Raw genomic sequence first — 27,238 nt, 5'->3', positions numbered from 1 at the left:
GGACTTTGCGTAATTTGCAAGCCAGACTGATGCACAAAAAGGGTAGATAATGAAAGGGGTTGGGATTAAACAGTGGGCCTGTCTTTGTGAGGTGGGGTGTGGCTTGCATGCCGGACTGACACATTCACCAAGAGATGCAGAGCGGAGCTTGTGGAGTAAGGTAATGGAAGTGCCATATACTTGCATGGGACTTGAAACAAAAACCCATCTTTTATATAAGGGTGTAGGTAAGGGTAAATTTAACTACCATATATTTTTATTTGACATATAAGTAATATGTGTACCAGGTTTTACTTAAATATCTCCAGCCGTACGGAAGTTATGTGGGAATATACATTTCCCATAGATTTGCATGGGACTTTAAACAAAAAACCCTCACCATCACAAATGTGGGTAGTCCAGGGTTAAATTAATTATCCTATATTCTAAGTGGACCTGTAAGTAACATATAAGTAACATGTGACCATGAAAAATCTCCAGCCATATGGAAGTTATGCTGTCACGATTCGGCTACCAGGTAGTGGATCCTCTGTGTCAGCGAGGGATTGGCGTGGACCGTGCTAGTGGACCGGTTCTAAGAGGCTACTGGTGTTCACCAGAGCCCGCCGCAAAGCGGGTGGTCTTGCTGCGGCAGTAGCAACCAGGTCGTATCCACTAGCAACGGCTCAACCTCGCTGACTGCTGAGAAGGCGTGGGACAGAAGGACTAGGCAGAGGCAAGGTCAGACGTAGCAGAAGGTCGGGGGCAGGCAGCAAGGTTCGTAGTCAAGATGGATAGCAGAAGTTCAGGTAACACAGGCTTTGGACACACTAAACGCTTTCACTGGCACAAAGCAACAAGATCCGGCAAGGGAGTGCAGGGGCAGTGAGCAGATATAGTCTGGGAGCAGGTGGGAGCCAATTAAGCTAATTGGGCCAGGCACCAATCATTGGTGCACTGGCCCTTTAAGTCTCAGAGCGCCCTAGAGAGCGGAGCCGCGCGCGCCAGCACATGACAGCAGAGGACCGGGACGGGTAAATGACCTGGGATGCGATCCGCGAGCGGGCGCGTCCCGCTGTGCGAATCGCATCCCCGACGGCCATGACAGTGCAGCGCTCCCGGTCAGCGGGACCGACCGGGGCGCTGCAGGGAGAGAGATGCCGTGAGCGCTCCGGGGAGGAGCGGGGACCCGGAGCGCTAGGCGTAACAGTACCCCCCCCCCCCTTAGGTCTCCCCTTTTCTTTGTCCGGTAACTGCCTCCCCTGGGATGAGGACACCGGGAAAGAATGGAGGGTTTCCTCAACGGCAGGCAGTACAGCAGGAGTGGGAATGGGGAGGGAGGGCAGAGGGCGAAGCCTGGCACGGGGCAGTGTGTCACCAGGACGGGGGCCATGAGGAGGCACTGAGGCTTGCCTGACGGGACTGGGAGGGGGGGATAGGCACTTCCTATGGCAGGCAGAGTCCCAGTTCTTGATCTCCCCGGTGGTCCAATCAAGGGTGGGAGAATGAAGCCGGAGCCATGGCAGACCGAGGAGGACCTCAGAGGTACAGTTGGGAAGGACGAATAACTCAATCCTTTCGTGGTGGGGTCCAATACACATCAGGAGGGGTTCTGTGCGGTAACGCACGGTGCAATCCAATCTGACTCCGTTGACCGCGGAAATGTAGAGCGGCTTGACGAGACGGGTCACCGGGATGCAGAATTTATTCACAAACGTCTCCAAAATAAAATTCCCAGAGGCACCAGAGTCCAAGCAGGCCACGGCTGAGAGGGAGGAGTTGGCTGAAGGAGAAATCCGCACGGGCACCGTGAGACGTGGAGACGCAGACTTAGAACCAAGAGACGCCACACCCACATGAGCTGGGTGCGTGCGTGCGTTTCCCAGACGTGGAGGACGAATAGGGCAATCCACCAAGAAATGCTCGGTACTGGCACAGTACAGACAAAGATTTTCTTCCCTACGGCGATTCCTCTCTTCCTGGGTCAGGCGAGACCGATCCACTTGCATGGCCTCCTCGGCGGGAGGCCCAGGCGTAGATTGCAGCGGATACTGTGGGAGAGGTGCCCAGAGATCTAAGTCTTTTTCCTGGCGGAGCTCTTGGTGTCGCTCAGAAAAACGCATGTCAATGCGGGTAGCCAAATGGATGAGTTCTTGCAGGTTGGCAGGAATCTCTCGTGCGGCCAGCACATCCTTGATGCGACTGGATAGGCCTTTTTTAAAGGTCGCGCAGAGAGCCTCGTTATTCCATGATACTTCAGAAGCAAGAGTACGAAATTGGATGGCGTACTCGCCCACTGAAGAATTACCCTGGACCAGGTTCAGCAGGGCAGTCTCGGCAGAAGAAGCTCGGGCTGGTTCCTCGAAGACACTCCGGACTTCAGTGAAGAAGGACTGGACTGTGGCTGTGGCAGGATCATTGCGGTCCCAGAGCGGTGTGGCCCAAGACAAGGCCTTTCCTGAAAGAAGGCTTACTACGAACGCCACCTTAGACCGTTCTGTAGGAAACAAGTCCGACAACATCTCCATATGCAGGGAACACTGAGACAAAAATCCACGGCAGAGTTTAGAGTCCCCATCAAATTTGTCCGGCAGGGACAAGCGGAGGCTAGGAGCGGCCACTCGCTGCGGAGGAGGTGCAGGAGCTGGCGGAGGAGATGGTTGCTGCTGTAGCAGAGGCAGAAGTTGCTGTAACATGGCGGTCAACTGCGACAGCTGCTGTCCTTGTTGGGCAATCTGCTGCGATTGCTGAGCGACCACCGTGGGAAGGTCAGCGAGACTTGGCAGCGGCACCTCAGCGGGATCCATGGCCGGATCTACTGTCACGATTCGGCTACCAGATAGTGGATCCTCTGTGTCAGCGAGGGATTGGCATGGACCGTGCTAGTGGACCGGTTCTAAGAGGCTACTGGTGTTCACCAGAGCCCGCCGCAAAGCGGGATGGTCTTGCTGCGGCAGTAGCAACCAGGTCGTATCCACTAGCAACGGCTCAACCTCGCTGACTGCTGAGAAGGCGTGGGACAGAAGGACTAGGCAGAGGCAAGGTCAGACGTAGCAGAAGGTCGGGGGCAGGCGGCAAGGTTCGTAGTCAAGATGGATAGCAGAAGTTCAGGTAACACAGGCTTTGGACACACTAAACGCTTTCACTGGCACAAGGCAACAAGATCCGGCAAGGGAGTGCAGGGGCAGTGAGCAGATATAGTCTGGGAGCAGGTGGGAGCCAATTAAGCTAATTGGGCCAGGCACCAATCATTGGTGCACTGGCCCTTTAAGTCTCAGAGAGCTGGCGCGCGCGCGCCCTAGCGAACGGAGCCGCGCGCGCCAGCACATGACAGCAGAGGACCGGGACGGGTAAGTGACCTGGGATGCGATCCGCGAGCGGGCGCGTCCCGCTGTGCGAATCGCATCCCCGACGGCCATGACAGTGCAGCGCTCCCGGTCAGCGGGACCGACCGGGGCGCTGCAGGGAGAGAGACGCCGTGAGCGCTCCGGGGAGGAGCGGGGACCCGGAGCGCTAGGCGTAACATATGCAGTAACATATATTTCCCATAGACTTGTATTGGACTTTAAACAAAACCCCTACCCTGGCAAATGGGGGTGAGTAAGGGTTAAATTACCTATCCTATTTTAGTTGTTGACATATAAGTAACATGTGTGCCAAGTTTCACGTTGATATCTTTAGCCGTTTGGACGTGATGCTGGAACATACACTCACACACACATACACATTCACACACATACACACACACACACACACACACATACACACAATTGAGTTTTATATCCATAGATTTCTCAAGCTTTAAGCATGTGGGCACAAGAGTTTGTATTGCTGTTGACAAACAGCGAGTCCTTGGGATCAAATCCAACCAAGGTAATAATTTGCAGACTATGAGGTTTCTTAGATTTACATGTATAAAATAAGAGACAGATATTTCTCCTTTTTTTTTTACTATATCTACTTCTGTGTGTGGCCTAAAAAACTACACCAAAAACTACAGCCCATTTTGGCCTTATGGACCAGGCCAATTTTATTTTTGCATTTTCTTTTTTTCCTCCTCGCCTTCTAAAAATCATAACTCTTTTATATTTACATCCATGGACCCATTTAAGGTCTTGTTTTTTTGTGTCACTAATTTTACTTTTTAATGACATCACTTATTTGACCATAAAATATACGACGCAACCAAAAAAAATATTATTTACTGTATGTGGGAAAATTGAAAAGAAAACAGCAATTTAGCTAATTTTGGAAGGTTTTGTTTTCACGCTGTATACTTTATGGTAAAAATGACATGTTTTCTTTATTCTGTGGGTCAATTTGATTAAAATGATTTGACCACCTATAACTTTCTAATATTTACGAATACGATGCATTATGAGTGCTCATTTTATGCGCTGTGATCTATAGTTTTTATCGGTACCACTTTTGCTTATATTTAACTTAAAAAAGAAAAGCAGCAATTTTGGACCTTTTTTTTTTACGTTTACGCCATTCACCGTACAGGATAATCAACAATATATTTTGATAGTTCAGCCTTTTACGCATGCAGCGATACCAAATATGTTTTTTTTTCACACTGATAGTAGCCGGGACCTGCCACACATGATGCGAGCATACCTCAATCTGGAGGACCTGTCCTATCCTGCATTACACAAACAGTCTGACCACAGTGCTCTCCGCTTCCACCTCTGTCCATGTCAGGAACTGTCAAGAGCAAGGCTTGCTGTGGGGATTGTTCATGCTCTGGACAGTTCCTGACACAGACAGAGATGGAAGCAGAGAGCACTGTGATTAGACTGGAAAGAACTACACAACTTTCTCTGGAGCATTAAGCAGCTGATAAGTATTGGAAGACTTTAGATTTATAAATAGAAATCATTTGCAAACTTTCACCACTTGATCTGAAAACATTTTTTTCCTGGAGTACCACTTTAAGACTTGACAGTAACAGATAGAGGCCGGTCCGATCCAACATGGTCCCAGGGCCCGGCCTGGTAAAGGGCTCACCCCTCCCGCGTTACTTGGGATCCAGGACATTTGTCCTGGATCCCCAGGCAGACAGCACTGACTTCTGCTGTATGTGCAGCACACGCACATACAGCAGAAGGTGTCCCCTCTGTGTGAGGCGCATCTGCAGCCTACACAGTGAGGAGACATAACCTCTGCCCCCACACAGCACGCAGTGCAGGTTCTGATGATATCACTCATCAGTGCCTGCACTGTGGAGGAAGGAAAACGTGCGCCCCTGCTGCTCTCCAGAGGAGAAGATCGCTGCGTGGAACATCAGGTGAGCATTATTTTTTTTCAACCTGGGAAGAGGGAAAAACTCTGTTGCCTACACCTACGGGGGGCGGGGGACTCTGCTGCCTACACCTACTGGGGGAGGGGAAAACTCTGCTGCCTACACCTACTGTGGGGGACCCTGCTGCCTACACCTACTGTGGGGGGACCCTGAAGCTTACACCTACTGTAGGGGGGACCCTGCTGCTTACACCAACTGTGGGGGAAGTCTGCTGCCTACACCTACTGTGTGGGGACTCTGCTGCCTACACTTACAGTGGGGGGGACCCTGCTGCCTACACCTACTGTGGGGGAACTTTGCTGCCTACACCCACTGTGGGAGAACTCTACTGACTACACCTAATGTGATCTACTATGTTCCTGCCTAGCTAATATGGGGAGGGGACAAACTACCAAACTAATAGGAGGGCTACCTACTACCTACATAGGGGGTTTTCATACAGGGGGAAGCTATCTGGTCAATTTACCTACAGGGGGCATGACTACCTACCTGGGGGACATTAACTACCTGGGGGCATGATCGGTAACTTCCGTAAGCAACACCTTATTTTCTGTCCGCTAACACAAAATACTCTGATAGTGCTCCTCCCGAGACTAGACTCTGGATCCACCACCGGGTGGAGGGGGTGCTGGTTACCTACTTGACTAACTACCTAACCTTGCTACCTAACTGTATACCTGAATCTACTTACCTACATACCCGGCTATCTAACTACCTACATGTCTGGCTGCCTAACTACCTACCTACATATCTTGACACCTACCTACAAACCTGACTACCTAACTATGTACATACCTGGCCTTCTTACGTGGCTGCCTAACTACTTAGCTAGCAACCTACCTAGCTGGCTAGTCACCTACCTACATATCTGGCTTCCTGCTCTACCTACCTAGTTACCTATTTACCTTTTACTGTGCAGGAAACCAATGAGGGCATTATTACAGTTTGTGGGCCTATAGATGATAAGATTGCATAGAGGAGGGGAGGACACTAGAAAAATGCAGAGTCTAACATGTTTGTCCTGCAGATGTTAAGAGATCGACATGGCGGTCTGATCCGGACGGAGAAGAAAAGGAGAGAGGATGCCACTGATCAGAAAATACATAATTGTGAGTCCCTTGATGTAACTGTAATCGCTAATCCTGTCTAGTTGATATCTACCGCCATATGGTCCTGTATATAATCACTTATATTGTATACAGATCTCTGTTCAGCTGGTATCTACCACTATATGGGCACTGTATATAATCACTTATATAGTATACAGATCCTGTTTAATATACTGTGTATAGTGGTTTTATTTAGTACAGTATGGCTGTATTATCAAGTTATTGTGTGGTGGTATATATGTACTCCTTGTATACTGGTATTATTGGCCATGGAAAATTATTTTACCTACCCTAACCCCACCAGGACCAAGGGCATACAGGTACACCCTCGCGTCTTGGGACTTAAGGACAAAGGGTGTACCTGTACGCCCTCAGCGTTTCCTGATGGTGATCCGGTGGTGAACAGAATGGGATGCCTGCTGAAACCTCTCAGCAGGCATTCCGTGAAAAAACCCTGGGAGGGGGGGGGGAGTTGGCAATCGCCACAAATCGCATGCAGCAGCGGCTTCAGTGGCGGCGGATGGATACAGTAGGAGGTTAGTTGGTAAGCATGCTTCCAGCCAAAGTGCATGCTGGGAGTTGTAGTTTTCCAACAGCTGGTGGCACAACTACAACTCCCAGCATGTCCTTTGGCTGTCTGTGCATGCTGGGAGTTGTAGTTATGCAATAGCTAGAGGCACATTTTTCTATGAAAATGTGTGCCTCCAGCTGTTGCATAACTACAAATCCCAGCATGCATGGACAGCCAAAGGGCATGCTGGGAGTTGTGGTAGTGTGCCTGTAGCTGTTGCATAACTACAACTCCCAACATGCCCTTTGGCTGTAAATGCATGCTGAGAGTTGTAGTGTTGCAACAGCTGAAGGCACACTAGTTGTGAAACACTGAGAGTTTGTTACCTAGCTCAGTGTTTCGCAACCAGTGTGCCTCAAGCTGTTGCAAAACTACAACTCCCAGCATGCACTGAGAGATCGTACCTGCTGGGAGTTGAAGTTTTGCAATCGCTGGAGGCACACATTGAGTTAAGTAACAAACTCTCAGTGTTTCACAACCAGTTTGCCTCAAGCTGTTGCATAAATATAACTCCCAGCATGTATGGCCTGTCAATGCATGCTGGGAGTTGTCGTTTTGCAACATCTGGAGGTTTACACCACCTTCCCCATGTGAATGTACAGGGTACATTCACATGGGTGGGGGTTTACAGTGAGTTTCCCGCTACAAGTTTGAGATGCAGCAAATTTTCCACCGCAGCTCAAACTCCCAGCGGGAAACTCACTGTAAACCCCTGCACGTGTGAATGTACCCTAAAAACACTACACTACACAAAATAAAAAGTAAAACACTACATACACACCCTTACACATTTACCCCCCCCCATAAAAAAAAATTATATGTGGGGCATAAAGTGCTCTGCAGGTGCACAACAGTACTCAGGAGTGAGATCGCACCATGTACATTTAAGGCCTAAATTGGTGATTTGCACAGGGGTGGCTGATAGTTCTGACATAAACACAAAAAAAAAAACACATGTGACCCCATTTTGGAAACTTCACCCCCTCATGGACCGTAACAAGGGGTATAGTGACCCTTAACTCCCCACAGGTGTTTGACGATTTTTCGTTAAAGTTGGACGTGAAAATGAAATTTTATTTTTTTCCCACTAAAATGATGGATAACACTAGCATTTTAGTGAAAAAAAATCTAATTTTTCATTTTAAAGTGAAACGTTAGCGGAAGTTTGTCAATCACCTTTGAGGTGTTAGGTCTCAATATACCCCTTGTCATGTTCCTTGAGGGGTACAGTTTCCCAAATAGTGTGCTATGTGTTTTTTTTTTTTTTTGCTGTTCTGGCACCATGGGGCTTCCTAAATGCAACATGCCCCCCAAAAAGCATTTTAGTAAAATTTTCTCCCCAAAATCCCATTGTCGCTCCTTCCCAAGTGGTGTGCTCGCAGAACACTTTACATCCACATATGAGGTATTTCCTTATTCGATAGAAATTAGGTTACACATTTTGGTTAAAAAAATGGGTCTACAAGAACATTTTAGTGTAGAAAATTTACTGCTATTACTGTAAAACACCTTAAGGATTAACAGACTCTAAATGTCATTTTGAATACTTTGAGGGGTGCATTTTTCATTATGGGGTCCATTATGGGGTATTTATAACATAAAGACCCTCAAATTCACTTTGAAACTGAACTGGTCCCTAAAAATTTCTGATTTAGAAATTGACGTGAAAAATTTGAAAATTGCTGCTAAATTTTGAAGCTTTCTAATGTCTTCAAAAAAGTTAAAACATGTCAACTTTATGATGGAAACATAAAGTAGACATATTGTATATGTGAATCAATATATAATTTATTTGGTATGTCCATTTTCCTTACAAGCAGAAAGCTTCAAAGTTGGAAAAATGCTAAATTTAAAAAAAATCTATGAAATTTTGCCATTTTTCACCAAGAAATGAGGCAAGTATCGACGAAAATCTACCATTAATACCATAGAATATGTCATGAAAAAACTATCTTGGAATCAAATTAATAAGTTAAAGCATCCCAGAGTTATTAATGCTTAAAGTGACAGAGGTCAAATTTGCAAAAAATGCTCTGGTCCTTAAGGTCAATAGTGTTGAGCACGAATATTCGAAATGCAATTTTTTACCGCAAATATAGTCACTTCGCAATTTCGCTAATATTTAGAATATAGTGATATATATATTCGTAAGGACAAATATTATTATAATTTTTTTTTTAGAATATGGGAATATATGCGAATATGCTAATATTTGTGTACATGCGAATATGCAAATATCGGCACTTCCAGTCAGAGGACACTGATCCCTCACTTCTTTTAGATGAAAGATATAATTGTGTATACGCACTATGCAAAATTTTCGCATGTGAATTTTCACATGGAAAAAAAAACAGAACGAACATAGCAAATATGCGAATTTTGTGAACATAGGACGAATATTAGTCCCATATATTTGTGAAATATCGTGAATTTGAATATGTCCCCTGCTGGTCATCACTAATGCAGATCTCGTCTAGAGCAGCCCGGTCTATACAAGAAATCTTGCTTGTTTGTAGGTGACCAAATACTTATTTTCCACCAAAATTTGCAAATACATTCTTTAAAAATCAGACAATGTAATTTAGTGGATGTTTTTTTCTCATTATGTCTCTCCCATTCCTCCATGCAGATCTCCTCTAGAGCAGTGATGTTCAGTGATGTTTTGGGGCTCATACTGGGCAACACGGACTTTCAACTTCCTCCAAAGGTTTTCTATGGGGTTGAGATCTGTACACTGGCTAGGCCACTCCAGGACCTTGAAATGCTTTTTACGAAGCCACTCCTTCATTGCAAAACAGTGTGTTTGGGATCATTGTCGTGCTGAAAGACTCTGTTAGAATAAAGGTAGCCTCCGAAGAATATGACATCTCTAATGTTTATGGCCCTAACGATAATAATTTGTTGCCTCTCAGTCTCCCTCAATGAAATAGGCCTGGTGCCTAGTTAAGTCGGCTTACAACTTTTGGCTGGAGAGGCGTAACAATTTGAAAATGTCTCATTTTGAGTGCCTCACTGTTTCGGTTTGGCAACAAACCAGGACACATGTTGGCTAGATTTGCGAAGGGTGCCTACCCTCCTAGTAGTATTGCTATGCTTAAGGATAGGTCAGGGGTGTGCCACAGAGATCCCAAATCAATCAATGGGATTCTACAAAGCTTCTTTAATGATCTCTATACTCATCCTCATCAGGGGTCAGGTGATTGGGGGGAGGGGTGGCTTTCCCAGAGCTCCCTCCCCTCCCTAACAGAAGAGGAGAAGGAAGCCCTGGGGAGGCTGATCCAGGGAGAAAAGATGCAACGGGTGGTGAAGGGGCTGCAGTCCCACAAGGCACCAAGACCTGATGGGTTCTCAAGAGATTTTTACAAAATCCTATTGCCGGAAGTTTCACCTACTCTTCGTTCCCTGTGCAACGCTTACTTGTCAGGGGCAGATATACCGGCCTCGTCCAATACCGCCTACATCAAAGTCCTACTGTGGTGTCCCGGCACCGTATTTCATACTGTGCCTTAGTAATTAGTCCCCAAAGTTTGAGTTCCTAGGACTGTCGGGGTTCGCTTTCCTCATTTAACCCCTAGTCACCCCTTAGTCATTTAATATTTGTAAATATTATCTATATAAATAAATGTATATGGTATTACTCACTGTTTTAGCGTCGCAGGACCTGCGGGTCATGTGACCGGGTTGCAGAACTCTATGGTTTTTGCTAAAGGAACTTTGGTGGTTTTGGACATGTGATCACCCACAATCCATTGTAACGGTGAGTGACAGCTGATTGGATCAATCCAAAACGGCCAGCCCCTGCCCATATAAGGGAGCTGCGCCATATTGTCGCTCTCTTGTTCCTGTGCTGCCAAGCAAGCAGCATCATTGCTCTTGGGTTGCTGATAGACTTGTGCACTAGAAAAATTTTCGTTTAATTTCGTTTCGTTTTTTCGTTTTGGAAAAAAATTTCGGTTCGGCAATATTTTCGGTTTAGATTTTTCGGATACATTCGGTATTCGGGTATTCGTGTTGTTTTTTCGGATACATTCGGTATTCGGGTACATTCGGTAAATCTTTAGTCTTTTTTTGGACTTTAGCGATCCTAATAAATAATGGAGATACCTTTTTTATTAAAATTTCGCAGGGTATCATAAAAAAATCATAATAAAAAAGATACAGTGGTGATGAAAAAAATTGTATCTAACGAAATGTATCATTTTTATTATGAAATGTTTATTCATTTTTAAACAGGGATCAATTTATGTGAGCGGGTAAAGCACTAAAAATGTAGCCGACAATAATGAAAATGTAGTGTGTGCTTGTTTTTCACTTTTTTTTAAAACATTTTTTAGGTAGTACTACTACTCCTAGCATGGAACACACTTTTCCATGATGGGAGTAGTAGTTACCTGTACTAATTGACAGATCGCAGGGGTCCCTTGCGATCCTCTTGTATAATGTATAGATGCGGCGGCCGCTCTTCTATGGTCCCCTGCACTCACGTATATATACACATATTCATATTTCCCGCAGAGCTGTGATTGGCCAGATGGTTCCAGCCAATCACAGCTCTCTGTGAGAAATAGGAATATGTGTATATATACGGCAGTGCAGGGGACCATAGGAGAGCGGCCGCCGCATTCATACATTATACTGGAGGATCGCAGCGGGTGTCAGGAGTGATACCTGCAGTGATCTTTCCTTTACTACAAGTACTACCACTCCCAACATGGAGTACACTCTGCTCCATGCTGGGAACTGTAGTACCTGCATTAATAGACAGATCGCAGCGGGTGTCAGAAGTTACACTCGCTGCCATATGTCTATTAATGCAGGTACTACAGCTCCCAGCATGGAGCAGAGTGTGCTCCATGTTGGGAGTATTAGTACTTGTAGTAAGGGACAGATCCCAGGGATGTCACTCCTCCTGACACCCGCTGCGATCGTCCTTATGTGAATGTCGGGATCAGCTGTTCTCAGGGCTACAGAGCCGGGAGAACAGCTGACGCTGAGCCGTAGGTATACATCGTATATCTACTGCCCAGCAAGAACTTACAGTGAGCCTGCAATGTGTATACAGTATACACATTGCTGGCTCACTTAACCCCTTGCTGAGCTGTGCGCTATGCGCAAGCCCAGCAAGGGAAGAGTTAACTTACACTGCTGGCCAGTGTAGGTTAACCCTTTGGGCGGTATACACTATATACAGCTATCTAGAGATAGCTGTATACAGTGTATACAGAAGACGAAGTCCAGCTTACTTCCCTCGAGTACCGGGCAGGTCCGTGTAGCTCCGCCCCCCTAGTGATGACGTCATTAGGGGGCGGAGCTACAGAAGGGAACAAGGCTAGTTTATCTGAAGCTCTGTTCACATTGTACGTTTTGTATAATGTGAACAGACCCTTCTGGCAGTGTCTACCCAGACAGGGAGACTCCAGCTGTTGCTAAACTACAACTCCCAGCATGCCCAGACAGCCAAAGGCTGTCTGGGCATGCTGGGAGTTGTAGTTTTGCACCAATTGGTGGCTCCCTGTTTGGGTAGACATTGCATCATGGGTGCTCTCCCCAGCGGACAGCGCCAAAAATGTCATAACCAATTTTTTGTGTTTTTTTTTCTTCTCGTTTCAGATCCGTGTATGCAGAGGATTACTGCGGATTCGATGGATTACGGCGGATTATTTTTTTTCCCTTTACTAAAATGGTTAACGAGGGCTGTGGGGGAGTGTTTTTTTAAATAAAATAATTTTTCCAATGTGTTGTGTTTTTTTTTATTTTTATTGAATTTTCAGGGTTAGTAGCGGAAGCTGTCTTATTGACGGAATCCATTACTAGGCCAGGGCTTAGTGCTAGCCCCAAAAACAGCTAGCGCTAACCCCCAATTATTACCCCGGTACCCACCGCCACAGGGGTGCCGGGAAGAGCCGGTACCAACAGGCCCGGAGCGTCAAAAATGGCGCTCCTGGACCTAGGCGGTAACAGGCTGGCGTTATTTAGGCTGGGGAGGGCCAGTAACAATGGTCCTCACCCACCCTGGTAACGTCAGGCTGTTGCTGTTTGGTTGGTATTGTGCTGAGAATGAAAATACGGGGAACCCTATGCATTTTTTTTTTTTTTAAATTTAAATAAAAAAATAAATAAAAAAAACGCATAGGGTTCCCAGTATTTTCATTCTCAGCCAGATACCAACTAAACAGCAACAGCCTGACGTTACCAGGATGGGCGAGGACCATTGTTACTGGCCCTCCCCAGCCTAAATAACGCCAGCCTGTTACCGCCTAGGCCCAGGAGCGCCATTTTGACGCTCCGGGCCTGTTGGTACCGGCTCTTCCCGGCACCCCTGTGGCGGTGGGTACCGGGGTAATAATTGGGGGTTAGCGCTAGCTGTTTTTGGGGCTAGCACTAAGCCCTGGCCTAGTAATGGATTCCGTCAATAAGACAGCGTCCACTACTAACCTTGAAAATTCAATAAAAAAAAAAAACACAACACATTGGAAAAATTATTTTATTTAAAAAAACACTCCCCCACAGCCCTCGTTAACCATTTTATTAAAGGAAAAAATAAATAATCCGCCGTAATCCATCGAATCCGCAGTAATCCTCTGCATACACGGATCTGAAACGAGAAGAAAAAAACACAAAAAATTGGTTATGACATTTTTGGCACTGTCCGCTGGGGAGAGCACCCATGATGCAATGTCTACCCAAACAGGGAGCCACCAATTGGTGCAAAACTACAACTCCTAGCATGCCCAGACAGCCTTTGGCTGTCTGGGCATGCTGGGAGTTGTAGTTTAGCAACAGCTGGAGTCTCCCTGTCTGGGTGGACACTGCCAGAAGGGTCTGTTCACATTATACAAAACGTACAATGTGAACAGAGCTTCAGATTAATTAGCCTTGTTCCCTTCTGTAGCTCCACCCCCTAATGACGTCATCACTAGGGGGCGGAGCTACACGAACCCCGCCCGGGACTCGAGGGAAGTAAGCTGGACTTCGTCTTCTGTATACACTGTATACAGCTATCTATAGATAGCTGTATATAGTGTGTACCGCCCAAAGGGTTAACCTACACTGGCCAGCAGTGTAAGTTAACTCTTCCCTTGCTGGGCTTGCGCATAGCGCACAGCTCAGCAAGGGGTTAAGTGAGCCAGCAATGTGTATACTGTATACACATTGCAGGCTCACTGTAAGTTCTTGCTGGGCAGTAGATATACGATGTATACCTACGGCTCAGCGTCAGCTGTTCTCCTGGCTCTGTAGCCCTGAGAACAGCTGATCCCGACATTCACATAAGGACGATCGCAGCGGGTGTCAGGAGGAATGACATCCCTGGGATCTGTCCCTTACTACAAGTACTAATACTCCCAACATGGAGCACACTCTGCTCCATGCTGGGAGCTGTAGTACCTGCATTAATAGACATATGGCAGCGAGTGTAACCGCTGCGATCTGTCTATTAATACAGGTACTACAGTTCCCAGCATGGAGCAGAGTGTGCTCCATGTTGGGAGTATTAGTACTTGTAGTAAAGGAAAGATCACTGCAGGTATCACTCCTGACACCCGCTGCGATCCTCCAGTATAATGTATGAATGCGGCGGCCGCTCTCCTATGGTCCCCTGCACGGCCGTATATATACACATATTCCTATTTCTCACAGAGAGCTGTGATTGGCTGGAACCATCTGGCCAATCACAGCTCTGCGGGAAATATGAATATGTGTACATATACGTGAGTGCAGGGGACCATAGAAGAGCAGCCGGCGCATCTATACATTATACAAGATGATCGCAAGGGACCCCTGCAATCTGTCAATTAGTACAGGTAACTACTACTCCCATCATGGAAGAGTGTGTTCCATGCTGGGAGTAGTAGTACTACCTAAAAAATGTTTTTAAAAAAAGTGAAAAACACGCACACACTACATTTTCATTATTGTCGGCTACATTTTTAGTGCTTTACCCGCTCACATAAATTGATCCCTGTTTAAAAATGAATAAACATTTCATAATAAAAATGATACATTTCATTAGATACAATTTTTTCCATCACCACTGTATCTTTTTTATTATGATTTTTTTATGATACCCTACGAAATTTTTATAAAAAAGGTATCCATTATTTTTTTAGGATCGCTAAAGTCCAAAAAAAGAATAAAAAGATTTACCGAATGTACCCGAATACCGAATGTATCCGAAAAATCAAACTATCTATATCCTTTTTATTATATTTGTTATCAGAATGAATTCTTCACGTTCGTTTACAGATAACGAATGCATTCGTTATTTACAGCATTATGGTTGGGAAATAACGAATGTATTCGTTACTTTGCTATTCGTATTATCGTGGCTATTCGGGAATGTTCAAAATATGTTTTCGTGCATTCGGTTCGGTCCGAATGCACGAAAACGGTAAAATTTGTTAATTTAGACATTCGTGCCGAACCGAATTGCACATGTCTAGTTGCTGACTTTGGACGAGGTAGTACCTCCGTAGCTTACAAGACAAATTACTAGGCCCAAAGCCTAGCGGCTTAGGCCTGAGCTAGAGACGGATAGTTTTTACAATTCCCCGCTATCTCAGCAAGACCTCTGGACCTAATCTAACCCCTAAATCCAGCGGATCTATGCACATACAATCCTCAAAATCTAAAGGGAACTTTCTGGTCCTAAGCATCTGTCAAACACTGCTGTGCTGTTTAAATAGACTCTGTTATCTGGACTGTTATTGTTATTGCATATACAGAAAATCTTCAGTAACGATTCCTGCAAGTTTTAAATTCAGCACTGCTGTGGACAATCAATTTATTCTGCACTCACCTATCGCTCTTGGGAAGGGTGGCAATAGGCCCAGCATCACTACAGAGTTTTAACCCTCACCCTGGCATCACGAGTGACAAGGGTTAACAGCGCCCTTTATCATATAGAACCACAACACCCCTACTACCCTACACCCCACAAGGCTTTCTACATAGTGCTTCACCACACTCCCAAAGCCCCGAAAAAACACATCGCAGCCAGAAGGTTATCAACCTATTTGTTTGATTAATGTAGACCTCAAAATAGTCTCCAAGATACTAGCAGATCGGTTAGCAGGTATCATTCCTAGACTAATCTAACCGACCCAAATGGGATTTATAAAAGGTCGTTCGGCTGAATCTCACATTCCCCCCTTTATTTAATTTAGCTATAGAGCCCCTATCTAGGAGGCTATCTGAGGCTGAGGATATCCAGGCAGTGACTGTTAGGGGGTATAAGGTGTCCCACGCACTCTTAGCAGATGACCTACTCTTGTTTTTCGGAAACCCGAAGGGCGACTTGGATAAACTCTTTAACTACCTAGAAGACTTTGGGCAGGTGTCCGGGTTCTATGCTTCTAAGAGCGTTCTACTAGACTCATCTATGTCTTTAAATGCACTGTCGGAGGGGTATTTACCTGTATCTGTATCACTTACTTGCACTTCTTTCAAATACTTCTCCAGCTTTTCCAAATTGTTGTACCCTATGCAGACTATTCCAGTCTTGCTAAAATGTGCAGATATCCAATTATTAACTACTGCGTTTACTAAACTTATATGGGCCAATAAGAGACCATGGATCACCCTTCGCAAGCTTATGCTGCCAAAGGAGAAGGGGGGTTTGGGCTTCCCACACGTCTGACAATATAAACTGAGGAAGCCACCGTGGCGGGTAGTGGAACGCGTGGGGAAAGCTGTCCCCCTATCTCCTGGTGAAGCCGTCCTGCTATCTCATTCATTTTTGTGCCATTTGAGTGCACACTGTGTCACCATTTTTAGGGTATTTGTTTTATTGTTGGATCAGTGGATATCTTCATTTCTAGTGGTACAAAGTATATAGTGGCATTTTTAATATTGATGTGGTCATATTGGACACGTGCACATATTTATTGTTAACTTGTGGATATATTTGCGGATATATTTATACATTCTTTATACATACTATTATTTATTGTCATTGTTTCACTGGACACTTTATATACATATGCATATATTCGCTTTGGGGTTACCACTGGCCACTAATGTTTATTCAACTACTATTGGTTCTGGCACCCTTTTCCTTTTTCATTTATATGTATATGGGACATTGTTTACCTTGTATGCTATTGAGCATGAGCTAGGGGGTTGAGGTAGGATTACATTCCTATGCTCTGTATACTTACATGTGGTTTTAAGTGTTTTTAATGTTGGTTGTTTTTCTTTTGTTTATGTGAATAAAAGTGTATTAATAATTACATGTACATGTGTTGGTGTGCATTACCTATGGTTGCCAGCTTTCTTCTTGTTGTGCAATATACAGACATTGCATTGACTGGTTACGGGGTGGTTCCTGGTTTTCTAATACTGGATTGGAGGCCCTCATGGCGCTGCCGTGGTGCTTGCCCGCATTGTTCCACACTAAATTTGCAGCGCTGCCGGCAAATGTTTGCGGAAGTGTCCTGCTCCATGATACCATTGTAGTATGGAAACATTGCAGGGATTTGATGAAATTGCCCTTCTCTTTAAGCAAACATATGCCCCTATGGTCCCACCCTGAATTTCTCCCAGGCAGGACCAATAGCTTGTGTACTAGGTGTAAATCGGCAGGGATTCTACAAGTCAAACACTTACTACATTATTCCGAACCCCCATATCTGTCCTTTTTGGAATTCTCTGATAGGTGGACAATATCTTCCTTTCTGCCAGCTACTTGTCTTCATGAGACCGCGCCTCTCTGATCATTCTAAAGAACTTGCTAACACTTCATTTGATAGCTTTCTCTCTTCCTCTGACCTTTACCACTCTCTTTCCTGTCTTTACCATTATCTCAAACACTAGGGTAGTGACACAGTTCAATCTTCTCTATTTCGCTATTGGGAGACAAAACTGAGTATTTCTGACCGTATTCTACCTATATTGGAAGGATGGGCTAAAATCAGGAAGGCGATGATAAATAAGGGTTGGCGGGAAACCCAGTTTCGTATAATTCATCATGCCACATATGGCTTCACGTCACCTGGGACTGCTGACCGTCCAGACAGATTGGAACATTGTCCAAACTGCGGGGCATTTAGGACGGACCTTCTTCATGGACTGGTGCTCTGCCCAGCCTCGACAGGTTTCTGGACACACCTTTTTCATCTCAAATCCCGCAAATTAAACGTAAGCCTGCTGATTTCATCGAAACTTATAGTTCTTCATATTGCTCCAGAAGATATACCGATTTCCTTACTTGTTCATACAATCCTACTCATGGTGAAATGGTGCCTCCTAGTCCATTGGCTGGAACAGAGTATGCCAATGGTTTCTGAAGTTATCTCTCAACTGAAACTTATATATTCTAGGACCAAATAGAAGTTGCACGAACCAAAGAAAATTCTGCAAAATAATTCTTTAAGAAGTGGAAGACTTTTCTAGTAGCCTTCCTTACTGACACAGAGATTGTTCAGGTGGTGGAAATGTTTCATCACACTTCCTAGTATCAATCTTGAGCGCTTGCTGGTGGCCTGGGTAGATTACACTTACCTGACTTCCACCAAACTGCTAGATAGAGGGACTGGACCTACCTGGTGATCTACCTTTTGGTTGGACAACGTTATAGGGCCCACTTTAGGGGGAACTCTAATTTCCCCTTTCTCTCTTTTTGATATCCTAGCTTTGTTTTCTTCGCAACTTACTGCTCTGATGCACTGATGTGGCACTCAATGTCAATGGGTCTGTTGGATTATAGCTGGGGGAGGGGGGCTTATTTAATTTCTGGGGAACAAGTGTTTCAAGGGGAGGGTGGGAAGGGGGTGGCGATTTCATTATCTCTGGGATTACTGCCTTATGTTCTTGTATTATGGTCTTAATGTATTACCCTTTATGGTGATTATCAATCTCAGGGTATGCCATGTTTTGTGAAATTTTTAAAAGCTAATAAAACTTTGTTTAAAAAAAAAAAAAGCTCTATCTTGGTCTCATCTTTCAACAAGACGTTTTCCCAGAAAGACTTTGGCTTACTCAAGTTCATTTTGGCAAAATGTAGTCTTGCTTTTTTATGTCTCTGTGTCAGCAGTGGGGTCCTCCTGGGTCTCCTGCCATAGTGTTTCATTTCATTTACATGTTGACAGATGGTTCGCGCTGACACTGATGCTTCCTGAGCCTGCAGGACAGCTTGAATATCCACCATCCGGACTATCCAGCTTATCCACCATCCGTACTATCTTGCATTAACACCATTCTTCAATTTCTCTCTTCCGTCCATGCCCAGGGAGATTAGCTACAGTGCCATGGGTTGCAAACCTCTTGATAATGTTGCGCACCATGGACAAATGCAAATCTAGATCTCTGGAGATGGACTTGTAACCTTGAGATTGTTGATATTTTTCCCCCATTTCCCACAATGCAAAGGCTAAGTGAACTTCTCTCCTTTTTATCTGCTTTCAGGTATGATTTTTATATTGCCCACACCTGTTACTTGCCCCAGGTGAGTTTAAAGGAGCATCACATGCTTTAAACAATCTAATTTTTCCACAATTTTGAAAGGGTGCCAATCATTTTGGCCAGACCATTTTGGGAGTTTGGTGACATTATGTCCAATTTGCTTTTTTTCCTCCTTTTTTGGTTTAGTTCCAATACACAGAAAGGGAATAAACATGTGTATAGCAAAACATGTGTTACTGCAATCCTTTTCTGTGAGAAATACTTCATTTTCTAGAAAAATATCAGGGGTGCCAACATTTACGACCAATACTGTGTGTGTGTGTGTGTGTATATATATATATATATATATATATTTTTTTTTTTTCTCTCTAAATGGACTGTCTTGGGTTAATGAATACATTCTATCTCTCTAACACGTACAAATATTTGCAAGAGATTGTCAGTATTTGGTACCCATTGATGCTCCGTTGGCTTGCAGAAAGAACTGACATTTAATATGACATAATAAATAGTCAGGAGATATTGTATAGACAGTAGAAGAAACTCCTGCAAACCACCGGGGTATGTTGAGTATATAGATAAAAGCCATTTCAATGCAACTTCTTTACATAAGAATATCCTTGTAACTTTATTTACATTTTTTCTATTTTTCTGGAACTTAAAACATAAATATATTTAAAATTACTAGATGCATAATTTATATCATTTTCTTTTTTTAGTATTTTGTGAATAGAGGTGTCAATCACAAACTGTTGCCCTCTCATCCAGGAGACACCGTATGTGGAAAATCACTTCTGCATGCTAGGTGGGACAAATGCCAAGGCAACTTTTTTGACGCTCCGCTAGTACTGTGCATGTGTCCTGATCACATTGATAGGACACAAGTATGTTGAACAGATTCTCTGGCAGGTGTCCCACTCTGCTTGTTGTAGAGTTTCAGATGACTGAATAGGCAAAATACAGATTGTACAATGACTGCTGGGAAACCCGTGATCTCCTGTACGGGGGCCCTGGGTCTTCCCTGTAACGGAGTGCGTCGACCCCGCATGAAGCAGCGGCCAAAACGCCCCTTCTATATATCTCTATGGGATTGCTGATGATAGCCAAATGGAGCAATGGCTAATTATTTGTGATGGGGTCGACACTCCCCGTTCCCAGAGAGAGCCAAGGGGGGGGGGGGGGGGGTCCTAGTGGTCGTACCCACCACAATTTAAAACGTATCCCCTATCCTGTGAGATAAATTGGCCATGATATATCTCCTTTAAGAGAGATACACAGGTATTGATAATGTGTTCTATTTTTTGTAAAACTGTATCCTTTTAATTACATGTTGACTAACCTGTTAGATTGAGAAAACGGAAGAATTTAAGAGATGAGCCTTCCCTGTTCTACATAGTTATTAATAGACCTCAAACTTTGGGAACTATCAATAAATGAACACATGGAAGCAACACGTGTCCAGCAATGACATAGACTTATTGACCGTGCAAATGACTTTAGATTGCTAATTGTTTATTTGGAGGAACAGGATGAGTTAAGTAGAAAGTAGTAAGTGTTGTTTATCCAGGAACGGCCTCTAAAAGCCTGGAGTAACAAATATGTTTCATGACAGAAAATAAAAATAGTTTATGCTAACAAAATATGGTTACATGATAGAGAATTAAAATAAATTCATAAGAATTCATAAGTTACCCCGTCCTGTTCTAAGATGCATACTCGATAAATTAACACATTTCATACTAAAAGTTTGAATCACTCTCCTTTTCAAATTTTGAAATAAAATGATACAAACAAAAATAAACATAAGCATATGTGGTATTGCCACATGCGTAAATGTCTGAACTATTAAATTATAACGTTGATTAAACTGCATAGTTAAAAGTCCAGAACTGCTTATTTTTGGTCTCTTCATAAACCATAACATTTTCTATAAAAAGCTATGAAAAAGTCCCATCGAAACAAAAAATGGTACGATAAAACTACAGATCACGGCCCCAAAAGATGAGTCAGATACATCCTTGTATATGGAAAAATAAAAAAGTTATAGAGGTCAGTATATGACAATTTTAAGCATACTAATTATTGTACTAGAAGTAAAAAAAAAATTTTAAGTAGTAAAATTAAATAAAGCCTATATAAATTGGGTATTATTGTAATTGTATGGATCTACAGAATTTAAAGTTAAAAGTACATTGTGAACTAACAAAAGCCCCTATAATTTCTATAATGCTTTTTTTCCACCCCCTCCCCATAAATAAATATATATATATATATATATATATATATATATTTTTTTTTTCACCATAGATTTTTTGGTGAAATGATCGACATCATTACAAAGTACAATTAGTGGAACGAAAAGAAGCCCACATGTGGGTCTGCAGGTCAAAAATTGAAATACGGTAGTTATGATTTTAGAAGGTAATGAGGAAAAAAATGAAAGTGGAAAAATGAACAATTCCTGCATCCTAAAGGGGTTAAACAAAGCATAACTGTCGGTATTGACAATATAAATTTCCACAAATAGCAGTAAGTGCACATTACACAAATGGCAGTAGTTCACATTTCAAATAAATATCATTTACTTGAAATGTCATATTTTACATCTCATAAATGTAAAAAAAAAACATTTTTACAATGTCGTATAGATTGATGTTAGTGTCTATATGTGTATAAATAAAATTTGGAAAAAAAACAACTTTTTAATTGCCTGTAGGTCGTGCTTTCCTTATCCGCAGTGATTGAATACACACAATCTCATCCAAAATGAGCTGTCAATCATTTAGAATGGATGGGCAGAAGCAAGGCTCACAGGCTTTCTCCCCAACCCATGTAGCTTTTATTGATGCAAAAGAGGTGAGCCGTATTCAGGAGTGCTGCACTGCTATTTGATTTTGAAGAAGTTTATGTAAGGCAATGGGTTTTGAAAATAATAATATAGTAGACTATATTATTCTCTTCCGAGGCATACTGTGTAGTAAAAAAAAGGATATTGCATAGAATTCACTTTTTTTCCTCATGGGTGATGATATAAATGTAGAAAAAATGGGAAGTGCCTAAAACATAACATTTAATTAAGTTCTCAATAAAAGTAGTAAGAAAAAAAAGTATATACAAACTATACAAGCATTTTTGTCCCAGAGACCAAGGCAAGAGTCTCCAGGTTCTAGAGAAATAGGACATTATCTCAAAAATGACATAAAACTATGTCCAATGAGTAACATCAATATTTGCACCCACCACCGTGCACCCAACATGTTTCTGTAACTAAATGCACGTGATGTCATCAGGGGAGGGATGAGCAGTGTGGCAGTACAGCAAAAGTGTACCAAAAATAGTGTAGCATTTCACCTACAAAAAATGTACAGTACAAGGTGAACCTTTGTTACATAACTTATCCCAGCCTGGTCATATGCTGTAAAATAGAAGCGTGAGCATAACAAATATGGTTCACATAAGCAGCCAAATCAGCAGTGGGTCTAGAACCAGTGTCTGGAAACTGCCTCTATGGGCTCTGCGATAGCAGAGGGTCGTGTGCAACTGGTGTTGCATCTCGGTGTGCAGCTGCTGTTGCACCTCTGTTTACCTTCAAAGGAAAGTTAACACACAATATCCCAAATTTCCTGATGCACCTGAATTTTGCCCTCATATGTACAAGAATTGTGGAACAGAGCAATTAGACACATTTATTATGGGACCAAAAATAACTGTACCTTGTCTGACAAGGTTCCATCAGTGGTCTGAACTTAGAACAAAAGTGCAAACTTAAACCAGACAGTCTACAAGTACGCCAAACTTATCAACCAGCCTGTTATGCACTCATAAATCTGGTGCATTTAAAAACTGTCCTAGTTTGCATTGTCTTAGACATTATAGGCAAATCAGGTCAATGAAGCCTAAATTCACCATTCACAGCCTATAAAAATAGGTCACATTGACAACCAACCTTATAAATAGACAGCTTGGGACTGTTTTTTTTTTTGTATTTCAGGTGAATCATTAAGAGATGTACATTGTTGTTTTGATCGCCATCTAGCCCATTCTGACCAAGCTGCTAGGATGTGTAGGGGCAGTGGTTACATGAAGGCCCCCATACATGGCGAACAGACTAAGGACGGCCCAGATAGACCACCAGTAGTAGAGAGAATTAGATCTACCAGGATAATGCTCACCCACGCACAGCAAGGGTTTCTCAGAAATGTTTTCATCAGATTGCAACATTTCCTCCACCTAGCCACTTGCTAGATTTATCCCCAGTTGGACATTTATGGTGAACTAGCTTTGACGGCTACGAGTGTGCAAGATCTACAGGCCCATCCGCAACATCTTTTAGCCGATGTGCCACAGAATGCCATTTGGAACCTGTACATGTCCAACCATATTTCATCTTGTATCTATGTTATAAGCAGCCCCACAAGGTACTAGTGCCTCCTTATATTTGTACAGTTTTCCCCAATAAACTCATCCTTCTACTCTAGTCACCTCCTTATATCATCATTGCATTCACACAGAACGTTTCAATCGATTCTAACAACTTTTTCCCAAATTTTTCCTTTTATACCATAGCTATGATTGGTTGCTATGGGAAAATCATTTCAGTTTGTGTTTTGGGAAGGTTGATAAATATGGACCATGGTGTTTGCACATAAATATCCCCTATTGGAACTTAAAAAGTATAAAAGAAAACAAAAGTTATTAAAATTATTTAACACTCCCTTCCCCTAATTAAAAATAAAATTACATTTATTTTGCCATTTTCCCAAAACATTAAAATATAAATAAACATTATTTATATAGCTGCATTCGTAATTGTCCAAAAAATTAAATATAATGTTTATAATCCTGCACGGTAAATGGCATAAATGTAAAAAAAAAATACCAAAAATACAGATTTTTTATCACAACATATATCAGAAAAAATGTATTAAAAACTAATTGAAAAGTCCCATCACAGCAGAACTTGTACAGATTAAAAATACAGATCATGTCACAAACACATCACCATTTTTGTGGTACATTTTATGGTAAAATGAAAGTTGTCATTACAAAGAACAATTGGTTGTGCAAAAAAAAAAACAAATCTTAAATAAAAGTGTTATGCCTTCTAAATGGAGAGGAGGAAAAATGAAAATTCAAGAATGAAAATTGAATGAAAAAGTGTCCTAAAGGCCACATTGGACTATGTCCTTAAAGGGGTACTCCGCCCCTAGCCGCTGATGTAACGGCTCCGTCCCTCATGACATCATGTCCGCCCCCTTAATACAAGTCTATGAGAGGGGGCATGGTGGTCATGACATGATGAGGGGATGAGGCGGGGTGCTACAGCCGAGAACGTGGGGGTCCCCTGTGGCGGGACCCCTGCGATCAGACATCTTATCCCCTATCCTTTGGATAAGGGATAAGATGTCTAGCGGTGGAGTATCCCTTTAAGCGGTTAAAGCTTACCCATCAAATCCTACACACAAAAGAAAAAAATAATAATATGTTGCTCAGTACTTTATCCTGACCATGTACATCTACTTTTTATGCCTCTATCACTTATATTTATTATAAAATATATTTTATCATTTGCTCACCGAAGGGGGCGTGTCCCTCCCTTGTGGTGGGAGGTGATTGGTGTGTCTGCTCATGCAGCCTTGTCCGTGAGTGATCTCTTGTCCTTGACTCATGGACAAGCCTGATGCTGCTGCAGGGCTGTTTAGTGTTCAGGTAGGTATGAACACCCCTAGTGGTGGGATTTTTAGGGTCCTAGTGACGTGGAGTCGCCAGTCACATGAGCGCTCCGCTCTGCAACAAGAGCACATGTGCCAGGCAGAATATATACTACTATTGCTACAGAGTGGAGCACTCACGTGACCGGCAACTCCATGTCACTAGGATGAGGGGTCGCTGAAGATAAATATGATAATTGAGGGGGCAGCTATGTAAGGAGACGGGCAGAGGCAGGGGTGGCCAGCCGGTGGGGCTCGTCTCCTGCATGCAATTGACTGAATATAGCCAAGGATCTTCTGCTGAAATCCAAGGAAAAACTGGGCCGATTTTTGTAAGTGAACCCTCTTTGGACTCCTGGTCACCCACACTATAACACAGTATTTTTAGTTTAGTGTGGGTAATCAGGCTGACAGTTTTCCTTTAAATATTCAAAACTTTTTAAACAACTTTTAACAAAAGGTCTTTAATTTTCAACATATAAAATGTTTTGGATCTGACAGTTCCCATTTCAGCATTATCTCCCAAATTGTGTCAATAACATTGAGGAAGATCTTCAAATTAACTGATTGGCAGATTGCTGTTCCTATACGTGACCACACAGCACCCTCCTAAGATCTGGCTGCCATTTACAAATCAATTTATCACAGCCAAAGCTCAATTCTATAGATGCAGCTGGAGCACAGTAAGATAAGTTCATAGCAATTTCCGATTTTTTCTTATCCAGGAAGCATGAAATCCTTATCTTGAATATACTTTTCAATTAAAACTGCACTTTTAATAACTAGCTTTGAGAAAGCTGTGAACCTCGGAGGCTTCAGGACAGGTGTTGGATTGTATAATAATGCCTTCAGGTACTTTATGGAATCTTTCAGTGATACTTACTATTTAACTTGCTCAATGTACCCAATTTCTGGTGTTGGAAGATATAAACATGTCTCTGTCAAGAACATTTTCTTATTCAACTTCATGGTCAAAAGATGAGGAAAGATTTATTATTCTTTTACCTTGCTATTTTTACAGACAGTTCTCAGAAATTCTGAACAGACTGTTCTGAAAATCATGAAAATTGCATATGGTGGAAAAAAAATTTAAAATGTATTTGGAACTTATATTTTTAGGGGGCACTATGGTTGGCACTAAGGTTTACAAGTGACTGTATGGGCAGCACTCTTATCAGGGAGAACAGGCTATGGTAACAATATATTCAGAAGGCACACATATGTTCTGGTATTATTTTCAGGTTGCACAGTGAGTGGCACTTTTGTATTTAACCCCCTAAATGGGCACTGTCCGATTCAAAAATGTTTTATATGTTGTAGATCTAGGCAAAACATTAACCTTCTCTAATATACGTCATAAGAAAACGTTGTTTCCTTTTTTATAGAAATCATGGCTTATAAAACCACGGCTTTGTCCAAACTGAAGCACAGGCATGGACACATTCCAGTAAGTGAGGGTGGGCTGGCACTTCTCTGTGGGTCTGATAGGACAGGAGAGAGCACAGAGGAGTACTATCAGACAGGAGCGAGCACAGAGGAGTGCTGTCAGACAGGAGAAAGCACAGAGGAGTACTATCAGACAGGGGAGAGCACAGAGGAGTGCTATCAGACAGGAGAAAGCACAGAGGAGTCCTATCAGATAGGAGAGAGCACAGAGGAGTACTATCAGACAGGAGAGAGAACACAGAGGAGTACTATCAGACAGGAGAGAGCACAGAGGAGTACTATCAGACAGGAGAGAGCACAGAGGAGTACTATCAGACAGGAGAGAGCACAGAGGAGTACTATCAGACAGGAGAGAGAGCACAGAGGAGTACTATCAGACAGGAGAGAGCACAGAGGAGCCCTATAAGACAGGAGAAAGCACAGAGGAGTACTATCAGACAGTACAGAGCACAGAGGAGAACTATCAGACAAGAGCGAGCCCAGAGGAGTGCTATCAGACAGGAGAGAGCACAGAGGAGTGCTATCAGACAGGAGAGAGAGCACAGAGGAGTACTATCAGACAGTAGAGAAAACAGAGGAGTGCTATCAGACAGGAGAGAGCACAGGGGAGTGCTATCATACAGGAGAGAGCACAGAGGAGTACTATCAGACAGGAGAGAGCACAGAGGAGTTCTATCAGACAGGAGAGAGCAAAGGAGTACTATCAGACAGGAGCGAG

Source organism: Hyla sarda, chromosome 5 (assembly GCF_029499605.1).
Source record: "Hyla sarda isolate aHylSar1 chromosome 5, aHylSar1.hap1, whole genome shotgun sequence".
NCBI lineage: Eukaryota > Metazoa > Chordata > Amphibia > Anura > Hylidae > Hyla > Hyla sarda.
Note: the sequence above shows the minus strand (reverse complement) of the source record.